This window comes from Papio anubis, chromosome 18 (genome assembly GCF_008728515.1).
Source record: "Papio anubis isolate 15944 chromosome 18, Panubis1.0, whole genome shotgun sequence".
NCBI classification, from domain to species: domain Eukaryota; kingdom Metazoa; phylum Chordata; class Mammalia; order Primates; family Cercopithecidae; genus Papio; species Papio anubis.
Genome location: NC_044993.1, coordinates 41,146,849 through 41,173,035, shown reverse-complemented (window position 1 = coordinate 41,173,035; position 26,187 = coordinate 41,146,849). Strand labels below are relative to the sequence as shown.

The following is a 26,187-nucleotide window of genomic DNA, read 5'->3' as shown; positions in this document are numbered from 1 at the left end:
GAAGTCCACTCCAGACCCTGTTTGTTTGCATCAGCAGCAGAGGCTGCAGAAAATAGAATATTGCTGAACAGCGAGTGTACCTGTCTGATTCTTGTTTTGGAAGCTTCCTCTCAGGGGTGTACTCCACCGTGTAAGGTGTGGGGTGTTGGTCTGCCCCTAGTGGGGGATGTCTCCCAGTTATGCTACTCAGGGGTCAGGGACTCACTTGAGCAGGCAGTCTGTCCGTTCTCAGATCTCAACCTCCGTGTTGGGAGATCTACTGCTCTCTTCAAAGCTGTCAGACAGAGTCGTTTGCATCTCAGAGGTTTCTGCTGCTTTTTGTTGTTGTTGCTGTTGTTGTTTAGCTGTGCCCTGTCCCCAGAGGTGGAGTCTACAGAGACAGGCAGGACTCCTTGAGCTGCTGTGAGCTCCACCCAGTTCGAGCTTCCCAGCCGCTTTGTTTATCTACTTAAGCCTCAGCAATGGCAGGTGCCCCTGCCCCAGCCTCGCTGCTGCCTTGCGGCGAGATCGCAGACTGCTGTGCTAGCAATGAGGGAGGCTCCGTGGGCGTGGGACCCTCCCGGCCAGGTGTGGGATATAATCTCCTGGTGTGCCCATTTGCTAAGATCCTTGGTAGAGCACAGTATTGGGTTGGGAGTTACCCGATTTTCCAGGTGTTGTGTGTCTCAGTTCCCCTGGCTAGGAAAAGGGATTGCCTTCCCCCTTGCGCTTCCCAGGTGAGGCGATGCCTCACCCTGCTTCAGCTCTCACTGGTCAGGCTGCAGCAGCTGACCAGCACTGATTGTCCCGCACTCCCTAGTGAGATGAACCCAGTACCTCAGTTGAAAATGCAGAAATCACCTGTCTTCTGTGTCGCTTGCACTGGGAGTTGGAGACTGGAGCTGTTCCTATTTGGGCATCTTGCTCTGCCCCTCCCTAACTCATTTTTAAAAATTAATTTTAATTTTAAATTTCTGGGTATATGTGCAGGATGTGCAGGTTTGTTACATAGGTAAACGTGTGCCATGGTGGTTTGCTGCACCTATCCACCCATCACCTAGGTATTAAGCCCAGCATGCATTAGCAATTTTTCCTAATGTTCTCCCTCCCCTCACTTCACCCCGCAACAAGCCCCAGTGTATGTTATTCCCCTCCCTGTGACCATGTGTTCTTATTGTTCAGTTCCCACTTATAAATGAGAACATGTGATGTTTGGTTTTTTGTTCCTGCATTAGTTTGCTGAGGATGATGGTTTCCAGCTTCATCCATGTCACTGCAAATTACATGATCTCCTCCTTGTTATGGCTGCATAGTATTCCATGGTGTATATGTACCACATTTTCTTTATCCAGTCTATAATTGTTGGGCATTTGGGTTGATTCCATGTCTTTGCTATTGTGAATAGTGCTGCAATGAATATATGTGTGCATGTATCTTTGTAATAGGATGATTTACATTCATTTGGGTATATATGCAGTAATGGGATAGTTGGGTCAATATATATCATTTAATTCTTAGAACAACCTTGATGAGTACATTGAGATTCACAGGGGTGAAGTCACCTACCCAAGGCCACACAGTTAGTGGCAGGGCTGTGATTTGAAGCTATGTACATCTAATTCCCAAGCCAGTGCTTAGTTTCCATGAGAAAACCATGGGAAATTGGATGCTAAAGCACTGTTATGAAGATGTGGACATTGCCGGGGGTAAGCCACAATTTGGGGCATATCATGGGAGAGCAATGGTGAGCTTGGGGAATTGTGTTTTTGCTTGACATCAAGTGGAGGGCATGTCAGCACTAAGCATGTTCTGATGGGAGAAGGACATCACATAATGAACTTGGAATGTATGTTGGCTATACATTTTTTCAATCATTGATTCAGCATTTTTTGGGCACCAACTTTGTGCTTGGTGCTGTGATATAATGAGCAAAGGAGCCAGGCCAACTTCCTGCCCCTATGGAACATGTATTCAAGTGGGAGAGATGGACAATATGTCAACCAACAAATACAGAATAAATATATAGCATGACTATCACCTTGAGGAAAATGAGTAGGGTGTTGTAATATGGGTAATGGGTTGGTGGATATTTTATATAGGGAGTCAGGAAGGTCTTCCTGAGGTGGGACTGTGTAAGCCATATGAAGGCTGGGAGGAAGCTGGGAAAAACGATATCAGGCAGCAGGAACAAGAAGGACAGAGATTTGTGGTAGGAATAGACCCAATGTGTTCTAGCAACAGACAGAAGGATAATATACAGGGCTATTCAAAGTGCCAGTCTATGAGAAGGTAAGGAGCTTGCACCAGAGTGTACATTAATGCACAGTTTCCTTCATTGAGAAAGTCTAATGTCCTAGTCCATTTGTATTGCTATAAAAGCATGTTTACTTGCCCCATAGTTATTCAGGCTGTACAAGAAGCCTGGCACCAACATCTACTTCTGGTGAGGGCTTCAGGCTGCTTCCAATCATGGCAGAAGGGGAAGGGGAGGAGCTGGTGTGTGCAGGTATCATACGGTGAGGGAGGAGGTAAGGTGGGTGGAGGGAGGTGCCAATTTCTTTTAAACAACCAGCTCTTTTTTTTTTTTTTTTTTTTTTTTTTTTTTTTTTGAGACGGAGTCTCGCTCTGTCGCCCAGGCTGGAGTGCAGTGGCGCGATCTCGGCTCACTGCAAGCTCCGCCTCCCGGGCTTACGCCATTCTCCTGCCTCAGCCTCTCGAGTAGCTGGGACCACAGGCGCCCGCCACCTCGCCCGGCTAGTTTTTTGTATTTTTTAGTAGAGACGGGGTTTCACCGTGTTCGCCAGGATGGTCTCGATCTCCTGACCTCGTGATCCGCCCGTCTCGGCCTCCCAAAGTGCTGGGATTACAGGCTTGAGCCACCGCGCCCGGCCTAAACAACCAGCTCTTGAGGGAGCTCTCATGGAAACTAGGGCAGCACAAAGTCGTTCATGAGGGATCTGCCCCCATGACCCAAACACTTCCCATTAGGCCCCACCTCCAACACTGGGGATCATATTTCAACATTAGATTTGTAGGGGTCAAACAAACCATATTCAAACTTATAGCACCTGACTGTGAGAAAATGTCAGTGGAACTAAGCAGTGTGCTTAGTGATGTAGTCAATTGACATTCTTGCCCAAGTGCCTCATCTCATCGTAGACTGGTTAATTTTGTGGATGGTAGGTGGTCCAGGGCCACCCACTGAGTAATACTGAAGGGGCAGGGGCTGTTGGTGTTCTACTCATAACTCCCCAGTCTATATGGGCAGTCAGGGTTTACTGTGTCTTTCTGCCTCAGAGTGTTCTGCAGCCCCAGGTGAGTGCTCTGCCAGAGCTCTGGGAAGCTGTGTCCCCAAAATGACCCTCAACGATGTGGGCTGGGACAGGGTGGATAAACTCCCCAGCTTCCCCACCTTGTGCTGGCACAGTTCTTAGGCAGGTTCACATAGAGGCTCCCCAGCAGAACTGAGCCCCAGTTGTCTGAAGAGGTAACCCACTTATTGATGCGCCCTGCCCCAGCTTTCCTCTGTTCTCTGTTGCACTTTTCCCACTCCCTCATGATGCTTTCTGGGATCGCCTTCCAAATTATCTACTTGAAACCCAATCCGTGTCTCCAGGTTTGCTTCTGGGCAAACCACACTAGAGAGTATGACTGGAATGTAACGAACAGAGGGCACCTGGTGTTGTGGATGTCAGAGACCTGCGCCAGGCCAGGTCATGCAGACCATACAGACTATGAGAAGAAACTTGGACTCGATTCGAAGTGTGTGGGAGCCACTGAAGGGTTTTAAGCAGGATGCTGGGGCGGGGGATACTACATGATCCAATTTATAATTTAAAACACTTCTCTGGTTGCAATTTGTAGAATAGGTTGAACAGGAGCAAACGTAGAAGCAGGCAATAAGTTGGGAAGTTTTTTGAAGCAGCCCAGGGCAGGGCTGATGGAAGCTAGGGATGGAGAGATGGAGGTGCCTGCAGAGATCTGAGAAATATTCTGGGGGACAAACCAATAGGACTTGCTGGTGGATGGTTGGTTGGGGACAGTGAGAGGGAGGGGTCAAAGATGATGCCTTGATTTCTGGACCTCTGGTGGGGATTAAAGGAGCCAGGAGGTATTCTGCCATGAAAGGCATTCACAGAGTGGATAATTGGGAAGAGTGTCTCCGCTTTAATAGCCCCCCAAATTTAACTAAGCCACACTGGCTTATTTATGCAGTGAGTAAGTATGAACTGTATATATCTGAGTAGAATCTCCGAGACAATCTCTGTAAAATCACCACCACAGCCACAAAGAGAAGCTGTTCCCTTTACTTCACCAAGCATAGGGGCATTAACCTTAACAAGCTAAAAAATGAAGTGTAAGACCAGCCCAGTGACCATGACAGCAGCTGACAAGCTCACACAAAGGGGATGCCCTCAAAGTGAAATGAGGGACGCTGAAGACATAGGGTAGAGACCTGGGACCAAGGCCCTGAGCTGCAATAGCCAGGAGCTTCTAAACCACCATCCTCAAACCATAGGAGGAAAGTGTACATTTCCCAAGATCTGGCTGCAAAGCGAGAAAGTGAAGAAGAGACCCTGGGCCATGTTTTATTCAGAGTGTGACTTGTTCTGGACAAGGTGTCTGGAAAAACACACAAACCAATAATACTGATGTCTTAACAAACAGACCAAGACCACTTAAACACACCAAATGATGGTTTCTGTAGGAAGCAATCTCCTTGGATGACTTAGAGTTACAGGTTTTCACAGAGAGTTGTCCAAAGTTAGCATGGGCTGCCTTAAATTGCAGTGAGCATCTCACCACTGGATGGGATGAATACTTGGTAGCATTGCAAAGGGGATATTGATGGAAATGGACTGATTCCGGTACAGAAATTCAGCTGTTTCAGCACTTCCAGTTGATGATACAGGGCAAGCAGCTTCCATACAAGCTATGGCATTTGGGTTTAACCACGATTCTGATATCTGGATTTATTTATTTAGAGAAGGAGTTTTGCTCTTGTTGCCCAGGCTGGAGTGCAGTGGTGTGATCTCTACTCACTGGATCCTCTGCCTCCCGGGTTCAATCAATTCTCCTGCCTCAGCCTTCCGAGTAGCTGAGATTACAGGTGCCTGCCACCATGCCTGACTAATTTTTTTTTTGTAGTTTTAGCTGAGACAGGGTTTCACCATGTTGGCTACGCTGGTCTCGAATTCCTGACTTCAGGTGATCCACCTGCTTTGGCCTCCCAAAGTGCTGGGATTACAAGCCTGAGCCACTGAGCCCAGCCTGATATCTGAATTTATATTGTGCTTTGTTTACCACTCTTTCTCTCTCTGTTTATTCTCACCAAAAACAAATTCTGTTTTAATCAAAAAGCCTGACCGCCAATGAGCACTGTCTAAAGCAGTGCATAGAGGGCGAGCATATGCTTTAGACTTAGATCAATAGGGTTCAAATCTCGGCTTTGCCCCTTACTAGCTGTGTGGTCTTGGGCAAATTAGGTAGGTACTGTGTACTTGAGCTTCTAATTGTAAGTGGCGTAATACCTGATAGGACTGCGTGAAGACTGACTGTATCAATGCAGGTAAAGCATCAGGGCAGCACCTGCTTCTTTGTCAAGTCTCCATAAATGTTGGTGATTGTGAGGTTTGTGTCTGGGGTCTGAAAGTACATCTTGAGGAATGGTCCAATACAGCCTGAGCCAGGGCAACGTCTCCACGTTGAAGGGCCTGCATCCTTAGTCGAGGGAGAAGTCTCATCAGATGAACTGGTAGATGGTGTCTTTGATTGCCTGTGGCCCCACAGCTCAGTGACTACACAGTAATTGCCACCAATACCATGCTGGCCTACCTGCCCAGACACTTCAGGAACCTTGGGAAAAGGGTAGAAAGGGCTTTGAAAGGTACTTTGTTTTTAAATTTTAAAAATATTTTTAGCTTTTGTTTTAGAATCAGATGGTACATGTGCAGGTTTGTTACATGGCATATTACATGATGCTGAGGTTTGGGGTATGACTGATCCCATTATCCAGGTACTGAGCATGGTACCTAGCAGTTAGATTTTCAACACTTGCTCTCCTCCCTCTTCCCCTATCTGATGGTCCCAATGTGTCTGTTGTTCCCAATTTTAAGTCCATGTGTGCTCAGTGTTTAGCTTCCCCTTATAAGTGAGAATATGTGGTATTCCTGCATTAATTTGCTTAAGATAATGGCCTCCAGCTGCATCCATTTTGCTGCAAAGGACACGATTTTGTTCTTTTTATGGCTACATAGTATTCCATGGTGTATAGGTACTACATTTTCTTTATCCATTCCACTGTTGATGGGCACCTAGGTTGAGTCCATGTCTTTGCTATTGTGAATAGCGCTGTGATGAACATAGGAAGGCATGTGTCTTTCTTGTAGAATGACCTATTTTCCTTTAGGTGTATAGCCAGTAATGGGGTTGCTGGATTGAATGGTAGCTCTGTTTTAAGTTCTTTGAGAAATCTTCAAACTGCTTTCCACAGTGGCTGAACTAATTTACATTCCCACCAACACTGTATTAGTGTTCCTTTTTCTTTGCAACCTCACCAGCATCTGTTATTTATTGACCTTTTTAATGATAGCCATTCTGACTGGTGTAAGATGGCATCTCACTGCAGTTTGGATTTGCATTTCTGTGATGATTAGTGATCATGAGCACTTTTTCATATGTTTGTTGGCTACTTGTATGTCTTTATTTGAGCAGTGTCTGTTGATGTCTTTTGCCCACTTTTTAATGGTGTTACTTGTTTTTTTGCTTGTTAAGTTCCTTATAAATTCTGGATATTAGACCTTTGTTGAAGGCAGTTTGTGAATATTTTCTCCCATTCTACAGGTTGTCTTTTACTCTATTGATAGTTTCTTCCACTGTGCAGAAGCTCTTTAGTTTAATTAGGTCCCACTTGTTAATTTCTGTTTTTGTTGCAATTGCTTTTGAGGACTTAGTCATAAATTCTTTTCCAAGGCAGATGCTCAGAATGGTGTTTCCTAGGCTTTCTTCCAGGATTATTATAGTTTGAGCTCTTACATTTAAATATTTAAACCACCTTGAGTTAATTTTTGTATATGGTGAATGGTAGGGGTCCAGTTTCATTCTTCTGCATATAGCTAGCCAGCTATCTCAGCACTATTTATTGAGTAGAGAGTCCTTTCACCATTGATTATTTTTGTCAACTTTGTCAAAGATCAAATGGCTGTAGATGTGTGGCTTTATTTCTGAGTTTTCTATTCTGTTCTATTGGTTTATATGCCTGTATTTGTACCAGTACCATGCTGTTTTGGTTACTGTAGCCTTATAGTATACTTTGAAGTTGAGTTACATGATGTCTCTGGATTTACTTAGGATTTTGCTTTTGCTATTCAGGCTGTTTTTTGGTTCCATATGAATTTTAGAATCATTGTTTCCGATTCTCTGAAAAATGACATTGGTAGTTTGATAGGAATAGTATTGAACCTGTAGATTGTTTAGGGCAGTGTGCACATTTTAGTGATATTGATTCTTCCAATCCATGAGCATGGAATGTTTTCAGTTTGTTTGTGTCATCTCTGATTTCTTTTAGCAGTGTTTTTAGTTCTCCTCAGAGAGATCTTCCACCTCCTTGATTAGCTATAGTCTTAGGTATTTTTTTAGTGTGTGTGTCTGTTGTAAATGGGATTGTGCTCTTTATTTGACTCCCAACTTGAATGTTATTGGTGTATAGAAATGCTACTAATGTTTGTACATTGATTTTGTATCCCAAAACTTTACTGAAGTCTTTTATCAGTTCCAGGAATTTTCTGCAGAGTCTTTTAGGGTTTTCTGGGTATAGAATCATATAATCAGTGAAGAGAGAAGTTTGACTTCTTTTCCGATTTGAATGCCTTTTGTTTCTCTCTTTTGCCTTATTGATCTGGCTAGAACTTTCTGAAAGGTACTTTAAATATTGCTCTCTATCACTTTACAAGTAACATTTCTATTTTTTTCTGGTTGTTACAAAAGGAATCTTTTTCTTTCTTTCTTTTTTTTTCTTTCTTTCTTTTTCTTTTTCTTTCTTTCTTCCTTTCTTTTCTTTCTTTTTCTTTCCCTCCCTCCTTCCCTCCCTCCCTCTTTCTTTTTCTTTCTTTCTCTCTCTCTTTCTTTCCCTCCCTCCTTCCCTCCCTCCCTCTTTCTTTCTTTTTCTTTCTTCTTTCTCTCTCTCTTTCTCTTTCTTTCTTTCCTTCTCTTTCTTTCCCTCTTTCTTTCTTTCTCTCTCTCTCCTTCCTTCCTTCCTTCCTTCCTTCCTTCCTTCCTTCCTTCCTTCCTTCCTTCCTCCCTCCCTCCCTCCCTCCCTTCCTCCCTCCCTTCCTTTTGAGACAGTGTCTCACTCTTTCACCCAGGCTGGATTGCATTGGCATGATCGTAGCTCATTGCAGCCTCGAACTCCTGTGCTCAAGCGATCCTCTTGCCTTGGCATCCCAAAGTACTGGGATTACAGGCTTGAAGGAATGTGTTTTCTTTATGGCAAAATTGGAAAATCTAGAAAAGCACAAAAAGCAAAATTAAAAACCACCTCTATCCTGTCACCTAGAGATAACCACATGTGCAAGCATGTAATTCCAGCACTGTTTTTATGTGATCATTAATAGCTATATTTATTTAGTGTTAGCTATGTGTTTTATTAACATATGTGTTTCCCACTTTGGTCTCATTTATTCTCATGGCTTTGTGAAGTAGGTGTCTTTTTTTTTTTCATTTTACAGATTAAAAAACAGGTTCAGAGAAATGTGACTTGCTTACGGTCACTGTTCATTCTCTTATATAAAATACTTTTTCCTTTTAACAATATATTATAAGCTTTTCCTCCACAATTCAACATATTTCTACAACATTATTAAGGCTTTTACAAGTTTAATTTTATAAGTAGGTAATACATTCGTGAGGTTAAAAAGATATGAACAGGTTGGTGGGAACGTAAATTAGTTCAACCATTGTGGAAGACAGTGTGGCGATTCCTCAAAGACCTAGAACCAGAAATACCATTTGACACAGCAATCCCATTAGTATACACCCAAAGGAATATAAATCATTTTATTATAAAGATACATGCACATGTATGTTCACTGCAGTACTATTCACAATAGTAAAGACATGGAATAAACCCAAATGCCCATCAATGATAGACTGGATAAAGAAAATGTGGTACATACACACCATGGAATACTATGTGGCCATAAAAAGGAAGAAGATCATGTCCTTTGCAGGGACATGGATGGAGCTTGAAGCGTTGTTTTTGGTCATTAGTTATCATTAGTTTATAATAAAAGAGAAATATGGAAATTATTTACATGATGAAAGATTTCAGAACTTCAGTGGAATGGGCAGCTTCATGTTGATGCCATTTCAACAGTGACTTATTTCAGTCTATGTACTTTCCAAGAATGTCAATATCTCTAAATAGGAAATAATCCTTGTCATCTAGAACTACTTTGGTGCCTCCATATTCTGGCAGAAGAACTTTATCTCCAACTTTCATGCTAACTGGTTGAATCTCTCCACCCTTTCCTTTAGAACCCGATGCAACAGCGACTACTGTTGCTTGCAATACTTTTTCCTTGAGATTTTTCTGGAGGCATAATGCCTTCTTTGGTTACAGTTTCAGCAGCACTCCTTTCAACCAATACTCGGTCAAAGAGTGGAAGAAACTTTCTAAACGCTTGTCCTGCCATGACTCCCTCCGCCTCAGACTCGTACTCTGCTGTAGCATAGCGCCACAAGGAGAGACTCGCGGTCCGGCCCTGGCGACACGTCAAAAAACCGGAGCTTGAAGCCTTTATCGTCAGTAAACTAATTCAGGAACAGAAAACCAAACACCGCATGTTCTCACTTATAAGTGGGAGCTGAACGACGAGAACACTAGGACACAGGGAGGGGAAAAACACACCCCGGGGCTTGATGGACGGTGTGGGGGGAGGGAGAGCATCAGGATAAATAGCTAATGCATGTGGTGCTTAACACCTAAGTGATGGGTTGATAGGTGCAGCGAACCACCATGACACACGTTTACCTATGTAACAAACCTGCACGTCCTGCACATGTATCCCTGAACTTAAAATAAAATTATATATATATGGGTTTATAGTAAAGAGTTTCCTTTCACCTTTGTGCCCCATCTGACCAGTCCTCCTACCAATAACTTGTTCTTTCTTGAGTCTCTTTCCAGAATCTCATGATTATATAAAGAAATATACATATATGTTTATTTTTCTGCAAAATATTGCATGCTGTAAACACTGTTCCTCACCTCGTTTTTTCTCACTTAAAGTATCTGGGAGAATTTTCTATATTAAATATATGGAGAACTCTCTCATTTCTTTGTACCACACTGCAGTAGTCTACTATATGAACATAGTACAATTTATTTAACCAATTCAGTATTGACAGACATTTGAATATTTTCCTCCATATTTTGCCCTTTGAATAACGCTGTGATGCATAACATGGCAAATGAGCCATTTTATATTTTTAAAAGGCTCCATGGTACTCCTGTTGAGTTATGTGCTGCAATTTATTTAACCAATCCACTAAGGATGGATATTTAGGTTATTTCCGGGCTTCCCTTATGATAAATAATGCCCCTGTGAACATTTCTGCCCATAAGCCCTTGTGCTCACTTTTGATCTTTCTTTAAGGGAAATGTTATGAGCATCGTTAAGACTTTCAATACATACTGCACACCTGCCTCCAGGAAAAAGCAGTGACAATTGCTGGTGGCTGGGTCTGAGAAGGTTGATGCCTGGTAAAAGTGCCCCAAAAGGACATTCTTGGGAGATGGCAGCTGGGGGTACATGAAAGAAATGAGGAAGGGTAGCTCAAGCCACAGGTCAGGAGCAGCCAGAGCTGGAAAGTCCTTCAGACCTCTTTACCAAGAAAGTAACCATGCTCAGTGAGAGGAAATGCCTTACCTGAGTTCATATGGGCTGGAGCTGGGACTGAGTCTTGGAACTTCTGAATCACTGCTTAGGCCATAGCTCAGTGATTAGGGACATGAGCTCTGAACTCGGACTACCTGGTTTTGAATTCTCTTAAATCTTTGCTAACTTCATGCTTTGGCACAGGGTACCATACCTCTTTCAGGCTCTCTTTGCTAGCTTCGTGTTTTGGCACATGGTACCATACCTCTTTCAACCTCAGGTTCCTCATCTGTAAAACAGAACACGCTCCATTTAATTGTTGTAGGGAATTAAAGTAGATAATCTGGTATAGAACAGTGGCCAGCACACATTTTTTTTTTTTATGTTATTAAATGTATCTGTCATCATTATCATTATCAATTTATTCCTGGTGTCTCTTGAGTTAATCCAAATAAAAATGAGCAGCATGGGAGATACTTCCTAGGTGCCAAGTAAGACTCAAGCTGTTGATAGATAGATACACTTTGATTGCTATAGGGATGTCCTAGTATCTCCAAAGGTCAAATTACTTATTCTGCTATAGGCCTCTTCTCCAAGTCTTGAAGTTCTGGAGGCAGAGGTCTTGGGGACAAGCAGGCTGAAAGATAGTTTCCATCCATTTCTTTTTTTATTAATACAAATATTTGTACACATTTATGGGATACATGTGATAGTTTATTATATTTGTTACACAGACTGTGTAATGATCAAGTCAGGGTATTTGGAGTGTCCATCACCTCAAGTATTTATCATCCCTATGTTACAGAAACATTTCAAGCCCTCTCTTCTAGCTATATTGAAATATATGATATATTGTTGTTAGCTATAGTCACCTTACTCTGCTATCAAACATTAGAACTTATTCCTTCCATTTAACATCTAACTGTATGTTTGCATCCATTTGCCAACCTCTCTTTATCCCTCCCCCTAATGCCTTTCCCAATCTCCCCATTTCTTCTTTGCTTGTGTCCTAGAAGATTGGACCACTCTGACTGACTAGAGGTACTCTTCACTTTGTGAAACCCCCTGTGGTCCCCTGATAGTGCAGGGCTTTCTGGCTGCTAGTGTAACCTGGTCCGCTAATCATTCATTAATTCAGCAAATATGTATTAAGGGTCCACTATGTGTAAGGTGGTAAGGATTCAATGTGAACAAACACTTGATTCTTGCTTAAACGAAGCTAGTATATAGCGGGGGTGTATCAGTCAGCTATTGCAGTATAACAAACAACTCCAGTATTTTAGTAGCATGCAGCAATAAGCATTGGTTTTGCTCATGCCTCTGTGGTTGGCTAGGGTATGACTGATCTAGCTGGGCTCAGTGGGGCATTCTAAGTTGCAGGGTGAGTCTGGGCCTGATCCACACAACTTTTGTCCTCCTTGTGCCAGAGGACTAGCTGGGCATGTACTTCTCATGGTGATGGCAGAAGCACAAAAGCCCTCTTAAGTTCTAGATTCAGAAATGGCACACCATCACTTCCACCCGCATTCCATCAGCTAAAGCAACTTATATGGCTGAGATCAAAGTTACAGGATGGAGATTGCAAAACCACATGGCAAAAGGTGCAGGCAAAGGGAAGGATAAAGAATTGGGGACAGTTTTTCAGTCTGTCACAGAGGAACACAGACGTTAATCCAATCATCCCACAAAATGTAATTATAAACTGTGACTCATTTTGCGAAGAAAAGTTCCTGAGTATGATAGACAGAACTGACCTGGTTAGAGGCACTAGGGACAAGTTTCCTAAAGAAATGGTGTTTAGGATGAGAGTTCAGGATGACAGGGAAAGACATCCAGCAAAAGGAAACAGCACCTGCAAAGTTCCCAGGTCAGGTGGAAGCTCGTGTTCTGAGCAAGGGAGAAGGAGTGAGGTGAATTTGGAGACGTGGGCAGAGACCATATTATCAAAACTCTTGTATTAGTCTGTTTTTGCACCGCTATAAAGAAATACCTGAGACTGGATAATTTATAAAGAAAAGAGGTTTAATTCGCTCACAGTTCTGCAGGCTGTACAGGAAGCATGGCCTCAGAAAACTTACAATCAAGGTGGAAGGCAAAGGGGAAGCAGGCATGTCTTACATGGTCAGAGCAGGAGGAATAGAGAGAATGGGGAGGGGCCACACGCTTTTAAACAACCAGCTCTCATGAGCAGTCACTCACTATCATGAGAACAGCACGGAGAAATAAATCTGCTTCCATGACCCAATCACCAGGCCTACCTCCAAATGGGGATTACATTTCAACATGAGGTTTGGGCAGGAACACAAATCCAAACCATATCACCCCTGAAAGCTCTGCCAAGGATTTCGATCTTGGTCCTAAGAGCAGCTCATGTCTTGGAAATGCAGAGTACTGACTTCTTGTCTGTTCCTTTGCTAGGAGTATGCCCATCCTTCTCCTTGCACAGTCCTGTTCGTCCCTCAGGGTGCATCAGGAATATCACCTTCAGAAGCATTTTAGCTTCTCTGATGTTATGGACTGAGTGTTTATGTTCCTCCCCGCCAAATTCACATGTTGAAATCCTAATGCCTGATGTGATGGCATTAGGAGGCAGGGCCTTCGAGAGGCAATTAGGTTTTGAAGGTGGAGACCTCATGAATGGGAATAATGTCCTTATAAAAAGGGCTCCAGAGAACTATCTTGTGTCCTCTTTTCACTGTGTGAGGATAAAACAAGAAGTCATCAGTCATCAGCCAAAGAAAGCCCTCATCCCTATCTGACCTTACTGGCACCTTGATCTTGGACTTCCAACCACCAGAATTCTGATAAATAAATTTCTGTTGTTTATAATCCCCCTAGTCTGTCACAGCCATACCTCATTTTATTGCATGTCTCTTTATTGCACTTCACAGATTATTGCACTTCCTACAAATTGAAGATTTGTGGCAACCCTTGTGAGCATCAAGCAAGTCTAACAGCCCCATTTTCCCAACAGCATGTTTTTACTTTTTGTCTCTACGTAAAATTTTGGTAATTCTTGCAATATTTCAAACTTTTTCATTATGTTTATATAATATAATATAATATATATTATACATATAATGACCTATAATAAGTGATCTTTGATAAAACTATTGTAATTGTTTTTGGGCACCATGAACCCCACCCATATAAGAAGGCAAACTTAATCAATAAAAGTTGTATGTGTTCTGACTCCCCTCAACCAGACATTCTCTGGTCTCTCTCCTCCTCCTCAGCTCTTCCTATTTCCTGAGACAAAACAATATTGAAATTAGGCCCATTAATAACCTTACAACAGCCTCTAAGTGTTCAAATAAAAAAAAGCGTTGCATATCTGTCACTTTAAATCAAAAGCTAGAAATGATTAAGCTTAGAAGGCATGTCAAAAGCCAAGACAGGCCAGAAGCTAGGCCTCTTAAGCCAAACAGTTGGTCAAGTTGTGAATGCAAAGGCAAGGTTCTTGAAGGAAATTAAAAGTTCTACTCCACTGAGCACATGAATGATAAGAAAGTGAAACAGCCTTATTGCTGATTTGAAGAAAGTTTTAGTGGCCTGGATAGAATATCAAACAGCCACAACATTCCCTTAAGCCAAAGCCGAATCCAGAGCAAGGCTCTAACTCTCTTCAGCTCTATCAAGACTGAGAGAGATGAGGAAGCTACAGAAGAAAAGTTTGAAGCTAGCAGAAGTTAGTTCTTTAGGTTTAAGGAAAGAAGCCATCTCCATAACATAAAAGTATAAGATGAAGCAGCAAGTGCTGATGGAGAAGCTGCAGCAAATTACCCAGATGCTCTAGCTAAGATCATTGATGAAGGTGGCCACACTAAACAACAGGTTTTCAATGTAGTTGAAACAGCCTTCTATTGGAAGAAGATGCCATATAGGACACTCATAGCTAAGGAGGAGAAGTCAATGCCTGGCTTCAAAGCTTCAAAGGACAGGCTGACTTATTTGTTAGGGGTTAATGCAGCTGGTAACTTTAAGTTGAAGCCAAAGCTCGTTTATCATTCAAAAAATCCTAGGCCTCTTAAGAATTAATACAAAATCTACTCTGCCTTTGCTGTATACGTGGAACAACAAAACCTGGATGACAACACATCTTTTTACAGCCAGGTTTACTGAATATTTTAAGCCACTGTTGAGACCTGCTGCTAAAAACATTCCTTTTAAAATATTACTGCTCATTGACAGAGCACTTGGTCACCCAAAAGCTCTGGTAGAGATGCACAAAGAGATTAATGTTGTTTTCATGCCTGCTACCACAGCATCTACTTTGCAACCCATGGACCAAAGACTTCCAAGTCTTATTATTTAAGAAATACATTTTACAAGACTATTGTTGTCATAGACAGTGATTCCTCTGATGTGTCTGGGAAAGTCAATTGAAAACCTTCTGGAAAGGATTCACCTTTTTTTTTTTTTTGAGGCGGAGTCTTGCTCTGTCACCCAGGCTAGGGTGCAATGGCACCATCTCAGCTTACTGCAGCCTCCACCTCCCGAGTTCAAGCAATTCTCCAACCTCAGCCTCTTGAGTAGCTGTAATTACAGGTGTGCACCACCATGCCTGGCTAATTTTTGTATTTTTAGTAGAGACGGGGTTTCACCATGTTGGCCAGGCTGGGCTCGAACTCCCGACCTCAAGTGATCCACCTTCCTTGGCCTCCCAAAGTGCTGGGATTACAGGCATGAGCCACCACGCCCAGCCAAGATTTATCATTCTAAATGTCATTAAGAACACTTGTGATTCATTGGAGAAGGTCAAATATCAACTTTAGGAGGAACTTAGAAAAAGTTAATTTCTTCCCACATGGATAATTTTTGAGGGGGTTCAAGACTTCAGTGGAGGAAGTCACCGCAGATGTGGTGAAAATAGCAAGAGAACTAGAGTTGGAAGTGGAGCCTGAAGATGTGACTGAATTGCTACACTCTCACAATAAAACTTTAGAGGATGAAAAGTTGCTTCTTATGGATGACCAAAGAAAGTGGTTTCTTAAAATGGAATCCACTCCTGGTGAGGATACTGTCAACGTTGTTGAGATAACAACAAAGCATTTAGAATGTTCCATAAACTTAGTAGATAAAGCAACTGGCAGGATTTGAGAGGACTGACTCAGATTTTGAAAGAAGTTCTACTGTGGGTAAAATGCTGTCAAGCAGCATCACATGCTACAGAGAAATCTTTCATGAAACGAAGAGTCAATTTATGTGACAAACACCATTGTTGTCTTATTTAGAAATTGCCACAGTCATCTCAATCTTCAGCAACCACCACCCAGATCAATCAGGAGTCATCAACATTGAGGCAAGACCCTCCACCAGCAAAAGGATTGCTACTCACTGAAGGCTCACATGGTTGTTAGCAATTTTTAGCAATAAAGCATTTTAAAATTAAGGTGTGTACATTTTTTTTTAAAGGCATAATGGAATTGCACTCTTAATGGACTATAGTATAGTGTAAACATAACTTTTATATGTACTGGGAAACCAAAGAATCTCGTGTGACTTGCTCTATTGCATTATTTGCTTTATTGCAGTGGCCTGGAAATGAACCCACACTATCTCTGAGGTATGCCTGTACTTTGTTGTAGCCCAAACAGTCTAAAATACCTGGGCTGCTAGTTACTCTCTCTCTGGCTCTCCTTGTGCTGGGTCACAATGTCTTCTGTGACCATGCAGGGCTTCCATTTCAGTGGGTTGTCTTCATTGCAGGGCTGTGTGCTTTTGGAAGACTGAGATTATTCTGTATTCTTCTCTGCCCCTCCTGTGCTTGGCAACCGACTTTGGCCCAGATCAGTTGCCCAGGAAATAGTTATTGTTTTGAAAATTAAATAAGATAATGAATGCAAGAGTGCTTTGTAAAATATGAAGCATCACCACATTATTACCATCCATGTTATCTAAATGTTGCTGTTGCTGTCTTCCCTGGTGGGAGAAGTTCTCTCAGTTATAAGAGGGGATCTGGCATGGTGGGCGACAGAGAGTAGCAAACTCAAACCCTCCCAGGGGCCAGGGAGGTAAAACAAATGAATAAAGCAGGGCTTGTGTAAAACAATAAGGAGTGGTGGGGATTGGGGCAAACTGTAATAGAGCACCTGTATTCAGCTCCAGCCAATTATGTCTAGTAAGAATTGTGGGCTCTAAGCTAACAGATCTGATTATTTTCAAGAGAAGCTAAAAATCCAGATTGTATTTGGTGCAACAGGCATTTTTACATATTGGCAATTTAATTAAAAAAAAAAAAAAACCCAACCTACTACGTAGGTCAAAGAAAACAGAGCCAATGGCCATTTAGGCCTATGGTCTTGCGTTTATGACCTTTAGAGTTAACAGAATGTGCCTTGTAGCCAGATAAAAGCAGGTCTAAATCCCAGCTTCTTTTCTTACCTGCTTTGTTACATCAGGAGGATAATCTGAGCTTTCCGATCTTCAGTTTCCTCTTTTCCAAGATCAAGACAATAATAGAATATACTGCACAGGGTTTTAGTGCAATGTATTTAGTATAGGACCTGATATACCATAAGCACTCCCTAATGATCCACAGTAATCACTCAATAATGATGTACAGTAAGCACTCAATAAGCACTCAGAATATCACTGTCGCTGCTGATTATTGTTATTGTTACCTCCCACCAGGCAGCTTGGAACATGGGTTTTTGGGCAGGAACAGTCCTGTGGAGCTGGGGGAGAGAAGTTGGTGGTTGTGGTTAAGTTGACTTAAAACTCCCTGAAGGTGGGGCGGAGCAAGATGGCCGAATAGGAACAGCTCCAGTCTCCAGCTCCCAGCGCGAGTGACACAGAAGACAGGTGATTTCTGCATTTTCAACTGAGGTACCGGGTTCATCTCACTAGGGAGTGCTGGACAAACAATGCTGGTCAGCTGCTGCAGCCCGACCAGTGAGAGCTGAAGCAGGGTGAGGCATCGCCTCACCTGGGTAGCACAAGGGGGAAGGGAATCCCTTTTCCTAGCCAGGGGAACTGAGATACACAACACCTTGAAAATTGGGTAACTCCCACCCCAATACTGTGCTTTACCAAGGGGGTCTTAGCAAAGGGCACACCAGGAGATTATATCCCACACCTGGCAGGGAGGGTCCCACGCCCATGGAGCCTCCCTCATTGCCAGCACAGCAGTCTGCCATCTAACTGCAAGGCAGCAGCGAGGCTAGGGGAGGGGTGCCCGCCATTGCTGAGGCTTAAGTGGGTAAACAAAGCCACTGGGAAGCTCGAACTGGGTGGAGCCCACAGCAGCTCAAGGAGGTCTGCCTGTCTCTGTAGACTCCACCTCTGGGGACAAGGCACAGCTAAACAAAAAGCAGCAGAAACCTCTGCAGATGCAAACGACCCTGTTTGACAGCTTTGAAGAGAGCAGTGGATCTCCCAACACAGAGGTTGAGATCTGAGAATGGACAGATTGCCTGCTCAAGTGGGTCCCTGACCCCTGAGTAGCATAACTGGGAGACATCCCCGACTAGGTGCAGACTGATACCCCACACCTCACACGGCAGGTTACACCCCTGAGACAAAGCTTCCAAAGCAAGAATCAGACAGGTACACTCACTGTTCAGCAATATTCTATTTTCTGCAGCCTCTGCTGCTGATACCCAGGCAAACAGGGTCTGGAGTGGACCTCAAGCAATCTCCAACAGACCTACAACTGAGGGTCCTGACTGTTAGAAGGAAAAATAACAAACAGGAAGGACACCCACATCAAAACCCCATCAGTACGGTAGCATCATCAAAGACCAAAGGCAGATAAAACTGCAAAGATGGGGAAAAAGCAGGGCAGAAAAGCTGGAAATTCAAAAAATAAGAGCGCATCTCTGCCTCCAAAGGAACGCAGCTCATTGCCAGCAACGGATCAAAGCTGGACGGAGAATGACTTTGACAAGTTGAGAGAAGAAGCCTTCAGTCCATCAAACTCCTCAGAGGCAAAGGAGGAATTATATACCCGGCACAAAGAAACTAAAAATCTTGAAAAAAAATGGAAGAATGGATAACTAGAATAATCAATGCAGAGAAGGCCATAAATGACCTGACAGAGATAAAACCATGACACGAGAAATACGTGACAAATGTGCAAGCTTCAGTCACTGACTCGATCAACTGGAAGAAAGAGTATCAGCGATTGAGGATCAAATGAATGAAATGAAGCGAGAAGAGAAGTCTAAAGAAAAAAGAGGAAAAAGAAATAAACAAAGCCTTCAAGAAGTATGGGATTATGTGAAAAGACCAAATCTACGTCTGATTGGGGTGCCTGAAAGTGAGGGGGAAAATGGAACCAAGTTTGAAAACACTCTTCAGAATATCATCCAGGAGAACTTCCTCAACCTAGTAGGGCAGGCCAACATTCAAATTCAGGAAATACAGAGAACGCCACAAAGATACTCCTCGAGAAGAGCAACTCCAAGACACATAATTGTCAGATTCACCAAAGTTGAAATGAAGGAAAAACTGTTAAGGGCAGCTATACAGAAAGGTCGGGTTACCCACAAAGGGAAGCCCATCAGACTAACAGCAGATCTCTCGGCAGAAACTCTCCAAGCCAGAAGAGAGTGGGGGCCAATATTCAACATTCTTTGTTTTTTTTTTTTTGTTTTTTTTTTTGAGACGGAGTCTGGCTCTGTCGCCCAGGCTGGAGTGCAGTGGCCGGATCTCAGCTCACTGCAAGCTCCGCCTCCCAGGTTTAAGCCATTCTCCTGCCTCAGCCTCCGGAGTAGCTGGGACTACAGGTGCCCACCACCTCACCCGGCTAGTTTTTTGTACTTTTTAGTAGAGAAGGGGTTTCACCGTGTTAGCCAGGATGGTCTCGATCTCCTGACCTCGTGATCCGCCCGTCTCGGCCTCCCAAAGTGCTGGGATTACAGGCTTGAGCCACCGTGCCTGGCCTCAACATTCTTAAAGAAAGGAATTTTAAACCCAGAATTTCATATCCAGCCAAACTAAGTTTCATAAGTGAAGGAGAAATAGAATCCTTTACAGACAAGCAAATGCTTAGAGATTTTGTCACCACCAGGCCTGCCCTACAAGAGACCCTGAAGGAAGCACTAAACATGGAAAGGAACAACCAGTACCAGCCATTGCATAAACATGCCAAAATGTAAAGACCATCGATGCTAGGAAGAAACTGCATCAACTAACGAGCAAAATAACCAGTTAATATCATAATGGAAGGATCAAGTTCACACATAACAATATTAACCTTAAATGTAAATGGACTAAATGCTCCAATTAAAAGACACAGACTGGCAAAGTGGATAAAGAGTCAAGACTCATCAGTTTGCTGTATTCAGGAGACTCCATCTCTTTACATGCAGAGACACCAAGGCTCCAAAATAAAGGGATGGAGGAAGATCTACTGCATAAATGAGAACAAAAAAAGCAGTGAGGTTGCAACTTCTAGTCTCTGATAAAACAGACTTTTCTTAAACCATCAAAGATCAAAAGAGACTAAAGAAGGCCATTACATAATGGTAAAGGGATCAATTCAACAGGAAGAGCTAACTATCCTAAATATATATGCACCCAATACAGGAGCACCTAGATTCATAAAGCAAGTCCTTAGGAGACTTACAAGAGACTGAGGACTCCCATATAATAATAATGGGAGAATTTTAACACCCACCGTCAACATTAGACAGATCAACAAGACAGAAAGTTAATAAGGATATCCAGGAATTGAACTCAACCTGCACCAAGCGACCTAATAGACATCTACAGATCCCTCCTCCTTAAATCAACAGAATATACATTCTACTCAGCACCACATCACACTTATTCCAAAATTGACCACATAATTGGAAGTAAAGCACTTCTCAGCAAATGTACAAGAACAGAAATTATAACAACTGTCTCTCAGACCACAGCATCAAACTAGAACCTTGTGACTAAGAAACCTAATCAAAAACCGCCTAACCACATGGAAACTGGAACAACCTTCCTCCTGAAATTTGACTACTGGGCATATAGTGAAATGAAGGCAGAAATAAAGATGTGCTTTCTGAAACCAATGAGAACAAAGATACAACATACCAGAATCTCTTGGGACACATTTTAAAGCAGGTAGAGGGAAATTTATAGCACTAAATGCCCATAAGAGAAAGCAGGAAAGATCCAAAATTGGCACTCTAACATCACAATTAAAAGAACTAGAGAAGCAAGAGCAAACACATTCAAAAAAGCTAGCAGAAGGCAAGAAAACAACTAAGATCAGAGCAGAACTGAAGGAGGACAGAGACACAAAACCCTCCAAAAAAATCAATGAATCCAGGAGTTATTTTGAAAAGGTCAACAAAATTGATAGACCGCTAACAAGACTAATAAAGAAGAAAAAGAGAGAAGAACTGAAATAGACATAATAAAATGACAAAAGGGGATATCACCACCGACCCCACAGAAATACAAACTACCATCAGAGAATATTATAAACACTTCTACACAAATAAACTAAAAATCTAGAAGAAATGGATACTCTAGACACTTACACTCTCCCAAGACTAAACCAGGAAGAAGTTGAATCCCCTGAATAGACCACCAGTTATATTCTTGAAATTGGTGCTACCACTCATCAGCCTACCAAATCCGAAAAGTCCAGACCAGATGGATTCAGTTGTGCTGACCCTACCAGAGGTACAAGGAGGAGTCAGTACCATTCCTTCTGAAACTATTCCAATCATTAGAAAAAAGAGGGAATCCTCCCTAACTCATTTTATGCGAGGCCAACATCATCCCATGATACCAAAGCCTGGCAGAGACACACAAAAAAGAGAGAATTTTAGACCAATATCCCGATGAAATATCGATGCAAAAAATCCTCAATAAAAATACTGGCAATCTGAATCCAGCAGCACATCAAAAGCTTATCCACCATGATCGTTGGCTTCTTCATCCCTGGGATGCAAGGCTGGTCTAACATATACAACCAATAAAATGTAATCCAGCATATAAATAGAACCAAAGATGAAACCACATGATTATCTCAATAGATGCAGAAAAGGCCTTGACAAAGTTCAACAGCCCTTCATGCTAAAACGCTCAATAAATCCAGGGTATTGATGGAACGTATCTCCCAAAATAATAAGAGAGCTTATTTATGACAAACCCACAGCCAATATCATACTGAATGGGCAAAACTGGAAGCGCTCCCTTTGAAAAACTGGCACACAAGATAGGATGCCTCTCACCACTCCTATTCAACGTGAGGAATTTGTTAATTTATTTAACCCGATCTCTCACGAACTTCCCGAGTTAATTTAGTCCCAGATAATTATTGTAATCACAAGCATTCTTATACACCAGTAACATAATAAACAGAGAGCCAAATCATGAATGAACTTCCATTCAGAATTATTTTGAAGAGAATAAAATACCTAGGAATCCAACTTATAAGGGATGTAAAGGACCTCTCTAAGGAGAACTACAAAACACTCACTCAGTGAAATAAAAGAGGATGCAAACAAATGGAAGAACATACCATGAAGCTCATGGACAGAAGAATCAATACTGGTGAAAAATGGCCATAATTTCGCCCAAGGTAATCCATATAGATTCAATGCCACATCCCATCAAGCTACCAAATGAGTTCTTCACAGAATTGGAAACTATTTCTAAAGTTCATATGGAAACTTCAAAAAGATTCCTGTACTGCCAAGACAATCCTAAGTCAAGAATGTGCTGGAGGCACTCATGCCACCTGGCTTCAAACTATACTACAAGGCTACAGTAAATCTCAAAAAAGAGAGCATGGTAATTGGTACTCAAAACAGAGATATAGACTAATGGAACAGAACAGAGTCCTCAGAAATAATACCACACATCTACAGCCATCTGATCTTTGACAAACCTTGAGAAAACAAGAAATGGGAAAGGATTCCTATTTAATAAATGGTGCTGGAATTGGCTAGCCATAAGTAGAAAGCCGGAAATTGATCCTTTCCTTACTCCTTATATGCAAATTTATTCAAGATGGATTAGAGACTTAAATGTTAGACCTAATACCATAAAAACCCTAGACGAAAACCTAGGTAATACCATTCAGGACATAGGCATGGGCAAGGACTTCATGTCTAAAACACCAAAAGCAAAGGCAACAAAAGCCAAAATTGACAAATGGGATCTAACTAAACTAAAGAGCTTCTGCACAGCGAAAGAAGCTACCATCAGAGTGAACAGGCAACCTACAGAATGGGAGAAAATTTTTGCAATCTACTCATCTGACAAAAGGCTAATATCCAGAACCTACAAAGAACTCAATCAAATTTACAAGAAAAAAACAACCCCATCAAAAAGTGGGCAAAGGATATGAACAAGATACCACCTCACACCAGTTAGAATGGGAATCATTAAAAAGTCAGGAAACAACAGGTGCTGGAGAAGATGTGGAGAAATAGGAACAGTTTTACACTGTTGGTGGGAGTGTAAACTAGTTCAACCATTATGGAAAACAGTATGGCGATTCTTCAAGGATCTAGAATTAGAAGTACCATATGACCCAGCCATCCCATTACTGGGTATATACCCAAAGGATTATAAATCATGCTGCTATAAAGACACATGCACACGTATGTTCATTGCGGCATTATTCACAATAGCAAAGACTTGGAATCAACCCAAATGTCCATCAGTGACAGACTGGATTAAGAAAATGTGGCACACATACACCACGGAATACTATGCAGACATAAAAAAGGATGAGTTTGTGTCCTTTGTAGGGACATGGATGCAGCTGGAAACCATCATTCTCAGGAAACTATCGCAAGAACAGAAAACCAAACACCGCATGTTCTCACTCATAGGTGGGAACTGAACAATGAGATCACTTGGACTCAGGAAGAGGAACATCACACACCAGGGCCTATTTTGGGGAAGGGGAAGTGGGGAGGGATTGCACTGGGAGTTATACCTGATGTAAATGACGAGTTGATGGGTGCTGATGAGTTGATGGGTGCAGCACACCAACATGGCACAAGCATACATATGTAACAAACCTGCACGTTGTGCACATGTACCCTAGAACTTAAAGTATTGAAAAAAAAACAAAAAACAAAACAAAAAAACACACAACTTCTTGAAGGTTTTGGTGCTGAGAAGGAATGCCACTGGAAATGCCCATCTTTGAGGCTCAGGGAGAATAACATGAGAAGGGATCCCTGGGCAGGTGTATGAATGACCTGCCCTATCTGGAAGATCCAGGCAGCTGCTGAACAAGTGCACAGGTCATTAATTAATTAATTAATTCGCTCATTCATTATTTCCTGATTCCCTGATGGATGCTACCTTGTAAATAAAGTGCTAGGGTGCCAACAGGAGCAACAATAGTTCCTTCCCTAAAGAGCTGTCATCTAGGCAAAGAGTGAGGTGAGAGAATGACAGGAAAGCAGTATGGTCACCATATGCCTGTGCCATTCACAAGCTGTGTGATGTTGGGCAAGCTACTTGACCTTTCTTTGGATCATGTTTTCTTATCTGCAGAATGGAGATCATTGAAGCACTGGCCCATGGGTTTGTCATGAAGAATTACTAGGTTAAAACAGGTAAAAGTGCTTAGAGGGCCAGGGACAGTGTCCTAGAGGGACCAACAATTGAGCTGATGTCTTGACCATGTTCCCCAGAAGCAGACTCTGAGATGAGGACTTGAGTCCAAGTGAATTATCAAGGAAGTGCTCCTAGAGGAACTGGTAAGGGAAGGGGAGGTAGGTCCAGCGAGGAAAGGCTGCCAAGCAAGAGTGCAATTTTAGACAAAGTGCTGTGGAAGGTGGCTCCTGTTTGATCCTGAAGGGGATGTCTGGAGTGTAAATCACACCTCAAAGTTGTCTTGAAAACAGGGTATTAAGTTTGGCCTAAAGCTTCCTCCTTACAGATTCTAAGTTCAGTCCAAAGATTTCTCCATACACAGTGAACTTAACCTAACTGAATGGGTAAACAGACTGTAACCTATTCTTGTGCCAGTCTTCGAGTTTTGGCCAATCAAAGGGGTCCAACTGTTCAAACTGTGTTCAAGTGAGGCAATCACTGGGCTACAACCAATCCAGCTGTTTCTGTACCTCACTTCTGTTTTCTGAGCACCACTTTCCTTTTTCTGTCCATAAATTTTCTTCTGTCACATGGCTACACTGGGACCTCTCTGAACCTGTTCTGGTTTGGGGGATGCCTGACTCATGACTCCTTCTTTGTTTAATTAAACTCAATTAAATTTAATTTGTCTAAGTTTTTTTTTTTTTTTTTGGTGGGGGGGGAAATAAGCTCCCAGGAAGTCACAACTCTCTGCCTGAGCACAGAAAAAAGCCCCAGTAGCCCAAGGGCGGTCCTTGAAAGAAGAGGTGCAGGCACAGGCCATTGTAGTCAGAAGAACAGGTGCAGGCACAGGCCATTGTAGTCAGAAGAACATCTAATCTGGGGGTGCAGACCTGAAAAAATGGATCTGTAGGAATTTGGATGGAGCTCCAATAGTGTCAGCTTCAGCCGAAAGGAAGCAAGCATGGTTCTCAGCAGTAAAAGGTATTTGCTGGAAGTTGGTGCAATGATTCTGAAGGTGTGGAAAGACCACTGAAATGTCAGACTTAAGATATCAGTTTGATTCCAGCATAGCCATGTACTCTTTGAGCAATACTGATAATAATCATAGCAGCCAGAGTTTATTGAGTACATACTGCTATGAACTGAATTCCATCCCCCTTAAATTCATATGTTGAAGCCCTAAACCCCAATGTGACTATATCTGGAGATGGGGTCTTTAGGAGGTAATGAAGTTTAAATGAGGTCATAAGGTTGGGGCCCTGATCTGATAGGATTTGTGTTATTACAGTATGAGACACTGGAGAGCTCATTCTCTCTCTCCACCATGTTAGGACACACTGAGAAGCTGCTGTGTGCAAGCCGGAAAGAGAGACCTCACAGAAACTGAACTTTGCTGTAACCTTGATCTTGGAGTTTCCAACCTCTGGAACTATGAGAAAATAAATTTCTGTCGTTTAAGGCACCCAGTCTATAATATTTTGTTATGGCAGCCCGAGCTGACTAAGACACATACTATGCCAGGTACTGTTTAAATCACTACACACATCATCTCTCTTGACCCTTACAATCAGCCTAGGAGGCAAATTCTATTAACGTCCCCGTTTACAGGTTGAGGCTATAATAATATTAGCTACTATTTACTGAACATTTGCAATGTGGCAGGCACCATGCTAAACACTTTACATTTCCTTCCTCCCTCCCTCCCTTTTCCTTTCTTTCTTTCTCTTTCTTTCTTTCTTTCTTTCTTTCTTTCTTTCTTTCTTTCTTTCTTTCTTTCTTTCTTTCTTTCTTTCTTTCTTTCTTTCTTTCTTTCTTTCTT

General features: G+C 42.3%; 1 pseudogene across 1 annotated transcript; it reads right to left on the bottom strand.

The window, feature by feature from the left end:
- Positions 1–9,238: 9,238 nt before the first annotated feature.
- On the bottom strand, positions 9,239–9,700 carry LOC101023272 (annotated as a pseudogene). The gene has a single exon (XR_163209.5). The product of XR_163209.5 is annotated as a 10 kDa heat shock protein, mitochondrial pseudogene (transcript).
- Between the last annotated feature and the right edge of the window lie 16,487 nt (positions 9,701–26,187).